Source organism: Triticum urartu, chromosome 2 (assembly GCF_003073215.2).
Source record: "Triticum urartu cultivar G1812 chromosome 2, Tu2.1, whole genome shotgun sequence".
Classification (NCBI taxonomy): Eukaryota; Viridiplantae; Streptophyta; class Magnoliopsida; order Poales; family Poaceae; genus Triticum; species Triticum urartu.
In genome coordinates, this window is record NC_053023.1 from 90,268,284 (window position 1) to 90,279,976 (window position 11,693).

At 41.9% G+C, this 11,693-nt stretch overlaps 2 long non-coding RNA genes across 7 annotated transcripts; one reads left to right on the top strand and one right to left on the bottom strand.

Annotated features, from left to right (window-relative positions):
- Nucleotides 1–1,077: 1,077 nt before the first annotated feature.
- Nucleotides 1,078–4,701, top strand: LOC125536044. The gene is made up of 4 exons (XR_007294898.1): nt 1,078–1,556; nt 3,685–3,796; nt 3,919–4,237; nt 4,377–4,701. It is a non-coding gene; the product is annotated as an uncharacterized LOC125536044 (long non-coding RNA).
- Nucleotides 4,702–5,605: 904 nt separating this feature from the next.
- LOC125536043 lies at nt 5,606–11,352 on the bottom strand. 6 transcript variants are annotated; one of them, XR_007294897.1, is made up of 12 exons: nt 11,199–11,352; nt 10,718–10,931; nt 10,445–10,566; nt 9,287–9,442; nt 8,731–9,189; nt 7,408–7,496; nt 7,160–7,235; nt 7,043–7,087; nt 6,801–6,957; nt 6,634–6,707; nt 6,090–6,166; nt 5,606–5,985 (listed from the first exon to the last, which is right to left on the bottom strand). It is a non-coding gene; the product is annotated as an uncharacterized LOC125536043 (long non-coding RNA). The 6 variants fall into 6 exon arrangements; XR_007294893.1 differs by having other exon boundaries at nt 6,081–6,166; XR_007294896.1 differs by having other exon boundaries at nt 5,606–6,166; nt 8,731–8,865; nt 9,087–9,189; nt 11,199–11,351.
- Between the last annotated feature and the right edge of the window lie 341 nt (nt 11,353–11,693).

Below are 11,693 nucleotides of genomic sequence, written 5' to 3' on the forward strand. Positions count from 1 at the left end.
GCTGATCTTTTATATCGAGCCTAACGAGTTAAACTAGTACTTGTGAGATTGGCTCGTTTAACTTGGTCTATAAACGATCTTAAACTAAAGCTTGACTCGACTTGTTATTCTTCGAGTTCGAGTCGATTCGAGCCGAGTCACGAGTTATTCGTTTAGCTCACGAGTTTTGAGCTTTTTTTCCAGCCCTAGTACTTCCTTTGTTCATTTTTAAAAGACGTCTCAGATAACATACATTGAACTATTTTAACTTCTGTCTGAAATACCTACAACGTCTTATAAAAGTGAACAGAGAGAGTAGTATTTAAGTTCCTGAAGTACTTGGAAGTCTGACCAAAAATTAGCATGTATGTACCATTGCTCATAATTCAAATAATATCTAAAAATCCTTTAAATTAGTAATTAAACTCTTGAAGAATATGCTTCGAAGTTGAGAAAATAGGCACCCGACATGAAGTTCTCCCCTTCCTCTCCAACCTCAGCCCTTCCACCATATGTTTCTCCCATTCAAAAACTCTTCCACGCACAACTCAAATTCAACCCTAGGGTAGCGGGGTTCTTGAAGGAGGCATCGTTTGAGGGAATGAATACAATTCTTCACATCTATGGCCCATGGTCCAGACAATGGCAATCCTAAATGGGCCAACCGCCAAAATGAAGATTGAACTCCGATTAAATTCTCCGGCCAAAACATCCAAATAAATCAACCCATAGCAACGCACGGACATATTTACTAGTGAAGTACTTATATTGATGTCGTTGGGTTCACCGTCGCGGCGTTTTTACAAAACAATACTTATATTTTTGTTTATTGAATCCGCAGTACCTTTTAAGTGGACTTGAGAAAACGCTCCGTCTTTGCAAAAGAACCCCGCATTTGTAAGAAATTCAATCTGTGACCCTTTTTTCTATCTTATCTAGATGCCCGTCTCGTGCGGGAAAACAATTATATGAGATCAGGTCTCATAGTTAACAGGTAAGGCCCACACTAATGGATGACACGTGGCATTCACAAATCTCTCCCCCTCTGATTTTAGGTAGAGGTGGGATAGATGCTTTGTGATTTATAAATGTCACGTGTCATCCATCAGGATGGGTCTCGCTTGCTAACCCGTGAGATCTGGTCTCATAAAATTATTCTCCGTGTCCACCCCCGCCGCCGTTCCTCCCGCCGCTTGGCTCTCGCCGGCCTTCCGCCCCGCAGTGGTGCGGCCGAGCTTGGGCGCGCCGCTGCTGTCTCCTCGCTGGTCCTGGATCCTAGACGGCGGGCCTCCCCGACCTTCGATCCCCTCGCTTCAACGGCGGCGGCACCCCGTCCTTTTCTAAGGCTTCGGCGACAGCATCCACGTCCACCTCGACGTCCTGTGCTTCGGGGATGGTGGCGCTTCTGCTCCTCGTGCAGTGGATCAGGGGTGTCCCCCAGCGGCGGTTGTGGCGGTCTGATCCGCGAGGATGATGCAAAATCGTGGATGAAGTTCGGGAACTCCTGGTCTTGACCGACGCCCTCTGCTCCGGTCGCCGACCCAGCAACCAGATCGTGGGTGCCATCCTGCCCTAAGGTTACATGCACTACCTGTCTCTCCTTAATCTCTCAAAGTCCCGATCTATTTCAGCAAAACTAGCTTCTGTCTATTTGATACTCTTTTTTGGTCAACAGCTTTAACCTATTGTAATTGCTCTCATTCTAGAGCGAGGTCACTATTGACAAGTCATTGTAGTGCTACTACCGCATTAATCTTAGCAGTGAAGCTATGGTCTGTTCTTTGGTACAGCAATGAAATGTTAATATGCCATTCTCCTTTTATGCTTTGTGTCAGTGCACTGTGGTATGACACCAACACTTATTTGGCACCTACATTGCATCGACAATTTGCCAGCTTACAGTTTGTACCATCGAGAATTTGCATGACTTTACACTTGCAGCTGTACCACTATACTATAAATATGTTTTGATGTCTAAACCGGTGTTGGTACTGAACCTGATGGTGTATTTGGTGTATCTTTTCTGTAGAATTAGTACCAGAGTTCTATTTGCACTATTATTAATAGTGCAAAGCTGATAATTAGACCATAGAGTCGCTGTTGATTTGGTTTATTCCTTCAGATCATGCAATAGCTGTAAGCACACATTTAAGTACTTTATAACAGATGACCTGCATCTTCTGTTCTGTTGTACTAGGCTATGCGATGAAGCTGATAGAATTGCTAGAAATCAGAAGACGAACAATGGAATAGTTAGTGACCAGTGAACCTTGAGCCCATGGAATAACCCTTTATCACAAATAGCAGAACTCTGTTCTGTCTAGATCTTTTGGTTGTCCGTTGGATCGGGCCTGTGCATTGCACAACAGCATGCAAGGCAGTTGGGAATCAAGTGCATCATCACGGTGACATAACTGATCTACAACAAGAGAACCCATCCACAGTAAAAGAAAATACATAGTATCCAATCCATCACATCCTAATTAAACCCCAAACAAATGTTCTTGCCTTGATCAAGCGTGTAAGCTATAGTAGTTTTTCTTTTCTTCTGATAAGGCACTTGATATATGTCATAGTATCGGTAGTATGGTTCACACACTGGTGTACGAAGGATGGAAACAACACTGTCAAACTTAACCAAAGGAATAAAGGGCATACTACAGTGTGATGTGGTGTCGCAGGACGCAGCCTGGACATTTTGCTGATGCCATGCATCAATGAGGAACCTGCGCGCGCACCCCTCGCCTTCCTTTGTTCTAGGCCTCCCCGTCTTGCCTTACTCCTCTCCGGCGGTCATTGATTTCGACGGGGAATATGCAAGGAGGCTGGGGAATAGCTGCTTGTACGGGTTGTGGGCATGCTCGGACAAGGAGGAGACAGAAGTTGTTGCGGCTGCCATGCGCAATGGGGGCTGGATACGATGGTCAGCGGGATGGGATGCTACGGCTCACAGGGGCAGCGCCTTCGGCGGCAGGCGCTGGGGCAATGAATTCTACTTGTACGTTGGAGTCAGTTGCATGCTAACTGGACAATGCGTTAGCTTGTTTTGTACTTACTCTGTAGCTACCAGTGATCGAAGTTGGAAGCTCAATGTAAGCTACACAGTTACCTTCTTTACTTGTGTTGGTTTTTCCATGCACGATTCTTTGGGGCGTAGGAATTTTGCTAAAGCTAGCTCAATTTCAACAAGAATTTGAACAATTCTCTGGTCTTTTCTGAAAGATACATATTTGGGTAGATAGGTTCAGCGATTGAAAATATTGCATGTTATTATTGGTGAATATAAGTTCATGGACAAATAAAAGTGGAAGATCATGGGGAAATTTGCTATCAATTTTTAATTTGTTACTCTGATGTATTCTATTGTCGACAAAATTATATAGTCAAACGAAGCATGTAGCACAGGTATTCAGTCTAGAATGATCTTTTGGTGAGGATAATCATGAATTCTCTTGGGTTATGTTCTGATATTTGGCAGTTGTAGAATATCGTATCCATTATTTATTTGAAATATGATATCTCCATTGTTACTATAGAATATCATGCAATTATTTATTTGAAACTTCATTGTTACTGTAGAATATCATGTCCATTATTTATTTGAAATATGACATCTCCATTGTTACTACTGGAGCTGAAAAATATATTTCACAACTACCTAAATAAATCTATTTTGTCATCTATTACTGACTTTTTGACTCCCAGGTCCAAAGAAATAAGTTCTACAAGTGCAACCTTATGTCTGTATCAGGTGTACTGCTCTAAATTGCTTGAACGGTCAGGTGTCCTGTTATATGGACCTCCAGGCACTGGGAAGGTAGGTGTACTGAGTTTTATACTTTGTCTTAGTTGAGTTTTCATTCCCATTTTTCAAAAGTTAGTTGTATCCAACAACAAGATAATACATGCTAACTAGGATGTTTTCTTTTGAATTTTTAGACATTACTTGCGAAAGCAGTAGCAACTGAGTGCTCATTAAACTTTCTTAGCGTAAAAGGTCCGGAACTTATAAACATGTATGTTGGAGAGTCAGAGAGGAATATCAAGGACATCTTTGAGAAGGTATATCCATCTGCACAAGCCATGTTTGTAATTGCCATGAAATATGAACATATACTCGGGTTTTCAGTTTTTACTGTCCATTTGAGGCTAAATCAGCACGTCCATGAGTAATTTTCTTCGATGAGCTTGATTCCCTTGCTCCTGCACGAGGGTCCTCTGCAGATTCTGGAGATGTGATGGATAAATGGTTTCTCAGGTAACGTCATCAATGAGGTGGTTACTGCTGTCTCAGTTTTCCCTCTTTTTTTTACACACGCCTCTATTTTCCCTCTTATTTTCAGTGTTTAAATGTCAAGAGTAAGCTAATTCAGTTTCCCTTTTTCTCTCTTTACTAGCACAAATGCCCGAGGGAGATGCATATGTTTGGCATTCTATCAGTAAACATACACGTGCGCTGGCTTGCAGTACTACATTTTGTGATTGTGTAGTATTCACACCACTACTAATGCTTAAGTCCGTTGCCTTGCCGTGTAATTGTGTCATATGCACCCCAATACTAATGCTCTATCCTCTCGCCTGAGAGCACGTGTTGTGCTTTGTATCATCTAAAAAAGATGTAAACCCTATAAGTAGAATTGTAGAAACAGACTTTAGCACTGTGATCCAGTATGTATTGAGTAGTGGATTAATGTATGTATTTGGTGTGCTTGCAACTGCTTATTTATTGCTTGCACCAGAAATACCAATAAGTTACTCCCTCCATCCCATAATATAAGAATGTTTTTGACACTAGTGTAGTGTGAAAAACGTTTTTATATTTCGGGACAGAGGGAGTACTATTGAAAATACAAATATACTATCAGGAAAATGTAAAAACACACACGCACTGGTCTCAACTAGCTTGAATACTCTGCTGCTACCGCCCTCCCCTAAGAGCATTCAACCCTAGGCGGAGCTGCTTCTGCGCCCCAAACACTCAACCCTATGATAGAGCTGGTTCTGCATTCCATCATTTTATCTCACTAGATGACCCGTTGCGCCAATGGCGCAAGGGGCGAGAGCAAGGGAGGTAGTGTTAGAGTGTGTATCAAAATATTCATGCATAGATTGAGTGTATGTGTGATTGTCCTTATGTAATACAATTTGTGCTATGCTCCTGCCTATATAACACAAGAGTTTTGTACAGCACCAAAATTTCTCTTGTCTTGTGCTCAACTCTGCTTATAAAACCTTGTGAAGAAGAAAGGTCAGTGAACAAGCACTTCTTTGTTATCATCCAGGTGCTCAACTGACGGCTGTAGTAAAAATAAAACTGTTAGAAGACCACAAAGATAAGCATATATGTGTGGCTGTTTAAATGGTACCAGGGAGCTAGGCAAGATCAGGAGGGGTAAAAAGGAAAGTGTGATGTTAGCAGGCCTTTTACAAAAACAAATCAAGTTTCCGTGCGCTGAACAGATATTTAAAGAAGGCCAAAAAGAACCTCGAACGATCTGCTGGAAGAGTGAACCGACAGGCAGAGACATCATGCTTATCTTGCAAGGTGAATCAGTAAAGAAGGACTTTTAGTTTTAGATTAGCAAGCCTAGCAGCAAACACAAGACATAAGAAAGCGCACACAGTATAACAAGAACGAAAAGACTTAGATTAAGCAGCATGGCCCAGCGGCATTTACAGAAGGTTGAAATTGTCATAAGGAGGGAGATAAGTCAGAAAGGGCCGATGGTGATATTTACAACGCATAGTACTTGATTTGTTCGAGGACCTAAATAGAGGAATTATCATGACAGTGGCTCGACATAGTTATGCGAGTGTCAAAGCCTTGTCTTACAAAGTTGCACAAAATAAACCTGGTGCACGCCCAAAAGTGTGCTGAGTTGACGATCTTCAGACCCGATGGCCAGACCGTTGCTGTGACGCAGCAGAGCTGAGAAGCTCTTTTCGGCAAAACACCCTTCTAACGGTGAATTTCGCTTGATAAGCAAGCAGAACATAGAAGATATCCTGAGAAAGAAGAGGATTCAGAGTTATCATCATATTGCGACATATCATCTGGCATGCCTGTAGGAAAAATGGAACTCAAGAAGCGCCAGTTGCACCGTATGTACATATCTAGCCTAGTCCATGGAAGAACTACTGCTTCGCTTTCTTTGGAGCGCCAGCTGGCTTGACAGCAGTGTTTGTCCTGAATGTCGTTCATTAGTAAAAAGAAGAATTATAGAGTGTAATAAAAAAACAAGGACATAAGCATTAGGCACATCATATAGAAGACAACATAAACAAGCAGAAGACCAGCTGAATCTTATCGCAGAGCAAGTTCAATCATGTGGCTAATTAGTGTGCATGTATGAAGCAAATTATTTTGCATGCAGCAGCAAGGATTGTCTGTACATGGAACAAGAAATAAGAACACATATTACATCTTGAAGGTAGAAGGATGTTTTATTGAGCCTCGGATAAGTTTGAAAACAGCAGTGATAGAAAAGAAAGTCTGGTCAAATGGCATTGCATGCATCAGTGAAGAAAACATTACTGAGATCTATAGAGAAGGATGCTTTTGATTTTAAAGAAGGCATGGTAAAGAAAAAACAACAGGCATGACACCACATCGCATGCTGAGGCAGCTGAATGTAACTGGCCATGAGTCTTTACCTCTTGAAATTAGTGTGGTCAGGAAGGTTGTTCTTTGGATCTTCAGTAGCTATAAGCTCAGTTTCTTGACTGACCTGTTTAATTTGGTGCCATCAAATATTACTGCATATGAAGCATGGTTTGTACAGAAGAGGAAAGGTATTCAGGTATAAAACAAAGGCACGAACATTTGGCACAGATGTAGCTTCAACAACATTTCCACCAGGAGCACCTTGTTCAGCCTGGCTAGCCACCTTGGCAGCAGAGGCAGAGAGTTCAGTGTCCTTAGGCTTTGAGGGCTCAGTAAAAAGTTTGCGGCGAGCACATTTTGGGCATGGTGATTTGCTGTTTTAAAAGGGGAAAAAATCAGTTCTAAGCAAAGAAAAATAATTTTTCAGAATGCACGACAGGACAATGGCAAGGTTGATACCTGGGTGTGCCCTTTTCCTTTGAATGCAGATATAGGAGTGTTCATCTGCCAAACAAACAGTCCAGGAATTAAACGACTGAAAGGGAATTTCAAAGCGGGAATCAGCAGCGGATATACCTCATCAAGAGGCAGCACGACAAGTGCGAGTGGCGGCAGTTGATGTCCGATGGTATGAGAAGAGTGGGCTCAAGAACTACGAACGGAACCAGTCGTTTAATATGTACAATTGATCCAACGTCCAGAGGAAAAAGTTGACAAGATACAGCATGATCAGTAGAATTCTCAAGAAATAAAGGAAGTTGCTCTGGCTGTCATTTAGCTTAACTTGAAGACAACAATGCGCTAATGACCATATTATAATATACCAGCACGATCCATCTAGCCGGCGCCGGCGAGATTTGAATTTGGAATTCTAAGCAAAGAAGTGGACCATCCTCAGCAACATGGAAACTCCCTTTTCAGTTCAAAAATACATAGTAAGTACAATGCCATTTGGAATTAAAGAAATTTTTAAATAAATAAATTTTCCTTTGATAATTTCTTTGTATAATAATTGCAAGTAATAATTCCAAATTTTAGTATACTCGGAAAGTCAATTTGATGGCAGCATCAATATTAAAGCCTTAAGATTTGAGGAAACTAAACTACATATCATGCAGTGCAAAAGGAATTAGTGGCATCTAATAAAGAATAACACTTAGATATAGACTCGGAGATGGTAGTAGTTAGTCAAAATGAAGCACGACCTGTCTAGATTTAAAAATGCCTAACTTCAGACTTTTTTATGTGGTACTGCTAGTTCTCAGGTGTCCCAATAACTCGAAAAAATCGACACTAATCTCTTGCTGATACCACACACGAGCCTTTGTTGCTGGTACAAGAGCTCAGGAGCAAGGAGAGCAGGCACACATGCTTGCTGGAGCTCCTTGGCAGAGTAGCACAAACTCACGGAAAAACTCAAGGAAGATAAAGATATTACAAGAAAGTGATGCTTGTTCCCAGTGAGCAATAAAAGATCTTATTTCAAATATTATAGGTAGAATGGAAACATCACAAAGCAAATGCAAATATGAGATGGTTAACTAAATTTGATGTTTCACTATTCTCGTTGGATAAAATGGCAATCCATAGAAACAAGGCATGATCATCCAAAACACTTAAATGTTGAAGAACATGAACTGAGATACATCATACATGCAACACCTCGATGTAATTGTGGTCTTAGATTTCGCTCAACTAAAAGTGCTGGTATTATTATCTTTACCACATATTGGTCAGGGTTAAAACATTGTAAATCCTTATATATTAACTATTATATTAACTCAAGCTGTGATGGTAGAGGAACATTTGGATATTTACTGCAGGCTTCTCATTCTATCAGAATTCAGAAAGCCTAGTCCAGTTAATGGATCTTCAAGTATAGATCACAACCACTTCAAACCCATAGCAACCTCATAAATATAACACGTACACACATGAGAAAGAAGCACCTATAGGAGGACCAAAGTATTCAACGTTCAAAAGCTAGAGAAAAAAAATGCAGTTGTTCTTCTTCGCCAAAATCAGTTACAGAAGACATAAGTCCTTAACATGATCCAACCACAATTTCCACTTATAATGAATTCACTTACACCATTTCATAGGACTCAAAAAGCAAAAATTAGAAGATATAGTCAGTAGATGGTTACCTCAGCAGATGTAAAAAACCTTCACCACCAAGCAGGTCATCTCATAGATCAATCGAGTACATCATACCCTAACAACTCTTTTTGGAAAATATCCTCATAAACCGACACTTTATCTTGTAGAGTAGGCAATCCATGCTAGGGAAAATTAGAGAATGGCGAAGGTCATCTATTAGTACAACCTTGAAAGCATAATTCTATACTAAATCACACATAAGCTTACTACAATATCAGAACTTTTATTCATAAAAAAGTTGCATATTAATCGAGAGATCCACCTTAGTGTAATCTGAACTTATTTTCTCACCTCGGGTATGTACACCCACATACAAAAGAGCAAAAAATTGGAGCCAACTCACAAGGAAGGCTCGAATCAGCATAAGGGAGCGGGTGGATCCTCTTTCTCCCGCCGCCAACGAAAGAAGGGACAAGCATGTGCTGCTTCGTCGGGATGTCTTCGACCTACAGGGCGCACCACAATAAGCAATTGAGCATGCATCAATGCAAATAGGTGGAGGCAGAGCACCCCAGTGGCAGTGTGAGATTTGCGGGTACTTACCATCTGGCCGTGGGTGACGAGGTAAACATTGAGGTCGGGCAGAAATGATGCGGCACGCCATCGAGGTCAGTGCCGCACACGGTCAGTCATCCTTGTGAACGTTTCTCTTAAGTAAATGAGCATTTCACCTCATAGTATCAGCATCTCTCTTAAGTCCTGAAATGACATTTCACCTCATAATATCAGGTAATTAGAAGATTAAGTAAACGAGCATTTCACCTCATAATATCAACATCTTATCTTAAGTCCTGAAATGACATTTCACGTGTATTCAAGTAGCTCTTCATGATTCACGTGTTCACACAGATATGATGAATTACTGGAGTTGGACATATTTCCCTATGTACAGGGCTTAATAATGTGTGCATCACAATTAGTTTTTCACCTCGCAAATATATGCCTATATGAGAATACACACCTTGGAAAATATTTCCAAAAAAATAAGAACTGCTAGCAAAAGGCTATCTGTTTTTGCTTAAGAAATGGTTTCTTAAGTTTCTGCGGTACTGCCTAGGTAAACAAACACTGCATAAGCACTTCCCAATTGCAAGGGGTAAGCACAGTCAGAGTGTGAAGCCCAACCAAAAGGATTTAACATGGTAACTACAGTTTCGCCAAAATATCTTCATGAAGAACACGTTTAGTTTCAAATATCCACAAGAATCTATCGGAGGCATAGCCATGTATGGTGTGACAGTAAGGAACATCTCCAACTCAATTAGTTGATTAGTTCTCGAAATAAAATTAGGCAGCGGTTCTGAAGAACATACTGCCAGTAGGGCAGTTCATTCAAAAAATTCAGCCACCTCAGGAGTATAAAGGTAACAGATGGCGACAATCCAAAAGGCCATGTAACACAAGAAAGGGGTCTACTGCACACATATATACTAATTTGGCAAACAAAGAAAAAGAGTGAGATCTATTAAGGAACAAAAAGCCTAATGTATTAATTTGGCAAACAAAGAAAGGGGTCTACCGCACGCACATATACTAATGTATTGATTTTATTCCTGGCCTCTGCGACATCATTTTTTTTCCTCAAAAAGACTGTCCAGCTCCATTCTTGGAACTATGGCTCAAACCACTATTTTGGAAAAAGAATACCAGCTTAGGCTTTGAAAAAACAGTATAACGACACAGCAAAATATTAATATTTACCATCAAAGACGTCTGACTGAATTTGCTGTTGGGGGGTCTCCAACTCGTAGAATGCATCATCTGGATTTTCCTTAACAACCCGGTATTGGAACTATACAAATCAGCTGAACAAACACATTATCCTGCAGGGAAAAAGACGTCATTGATTGTTTCAGCAAGTACAAAAACAAGCAAAGATGTCGTTGCGCCGCCGCAGCTTGCACGTCGCCTCGTCCGGCCACGAGGGCGTACGTGACAATGAGAGAGGATGGAGGCGAGGACGCCGGGGCGGACCTTGAGAGTGAACGAACGATAGCGCGAGGGCCGGACAGATCCGGCCGTCTCTGCGGCCCATGCTTCTCCAGCCGGGGACGACGACGAAGGTGCCATGGACCACCACTGCGGCTCGAGCTCCTCCTAGGTCGCTGCTGCACGCGTGGAGAGGGAGGCGGGGGAGGAGGCGGACTTGCGCCAATCCGAGAGGAGCAGGGGATAGGAGGAGCCGTTCCTATGGACAGCATTAGCAAATACATGGACATCTGCATCAGCTTTAGCATGCCATTAAATTAAACAAAGGTTCTAAATTAACTTCCAAACCAATGTAGCGTTGCAGATTTACACACAAAATCTAAACCATTTATCCATCACCCAAATTAGGAGCCAGTAACAACAATATAACCAACAAACTAATCACACAAATTAGAAGGGTAAATTAATAAAAGTTAGAGATATGCAGACATGGAAGAAAAAGAAAACAAATAAAAGAGGATCTTACCAGGAGTTTAAGTCCTTGATTTGGCTGTGTAGATGCCAATGTAGAGAGGGGCATTGCCTGCTCTACTTCTTGCTCCAACCCACTTCTTGTGACGCCCACGCCTTATCCTCCTAGCGTCATGTTCCCACCTCCACCTTCCATCTCTTCTTCTCAAAGCAGGCAGGCGAGCTACTGCTGGAATATCGGGGGATGCAGTGATGCAGCAACACAAGGAGGAGGGATTTCTCCTGCTGCCCTTGCCATTTTCGCCTCCCCACCGGCTGCACCTGGGAGTTGGCCATCGTCATCTTCCACCAGCTGAATGGAGGTGGTCGCTGGGCGAGGGCTCGTCCATGGCAGCAAAGAAGAGGCGTCGACAGCGTGGATCCGTCCTGATTCGTCCCCCTCTGTTCATCAAAAAGAGAATACATAAGAAAGAGAAGGAGAGAAATCTGGAAGAAGGGATTGGAGAAGAGAGAATACCATAGAGACGACGTTGGCACACCCACACCGGCA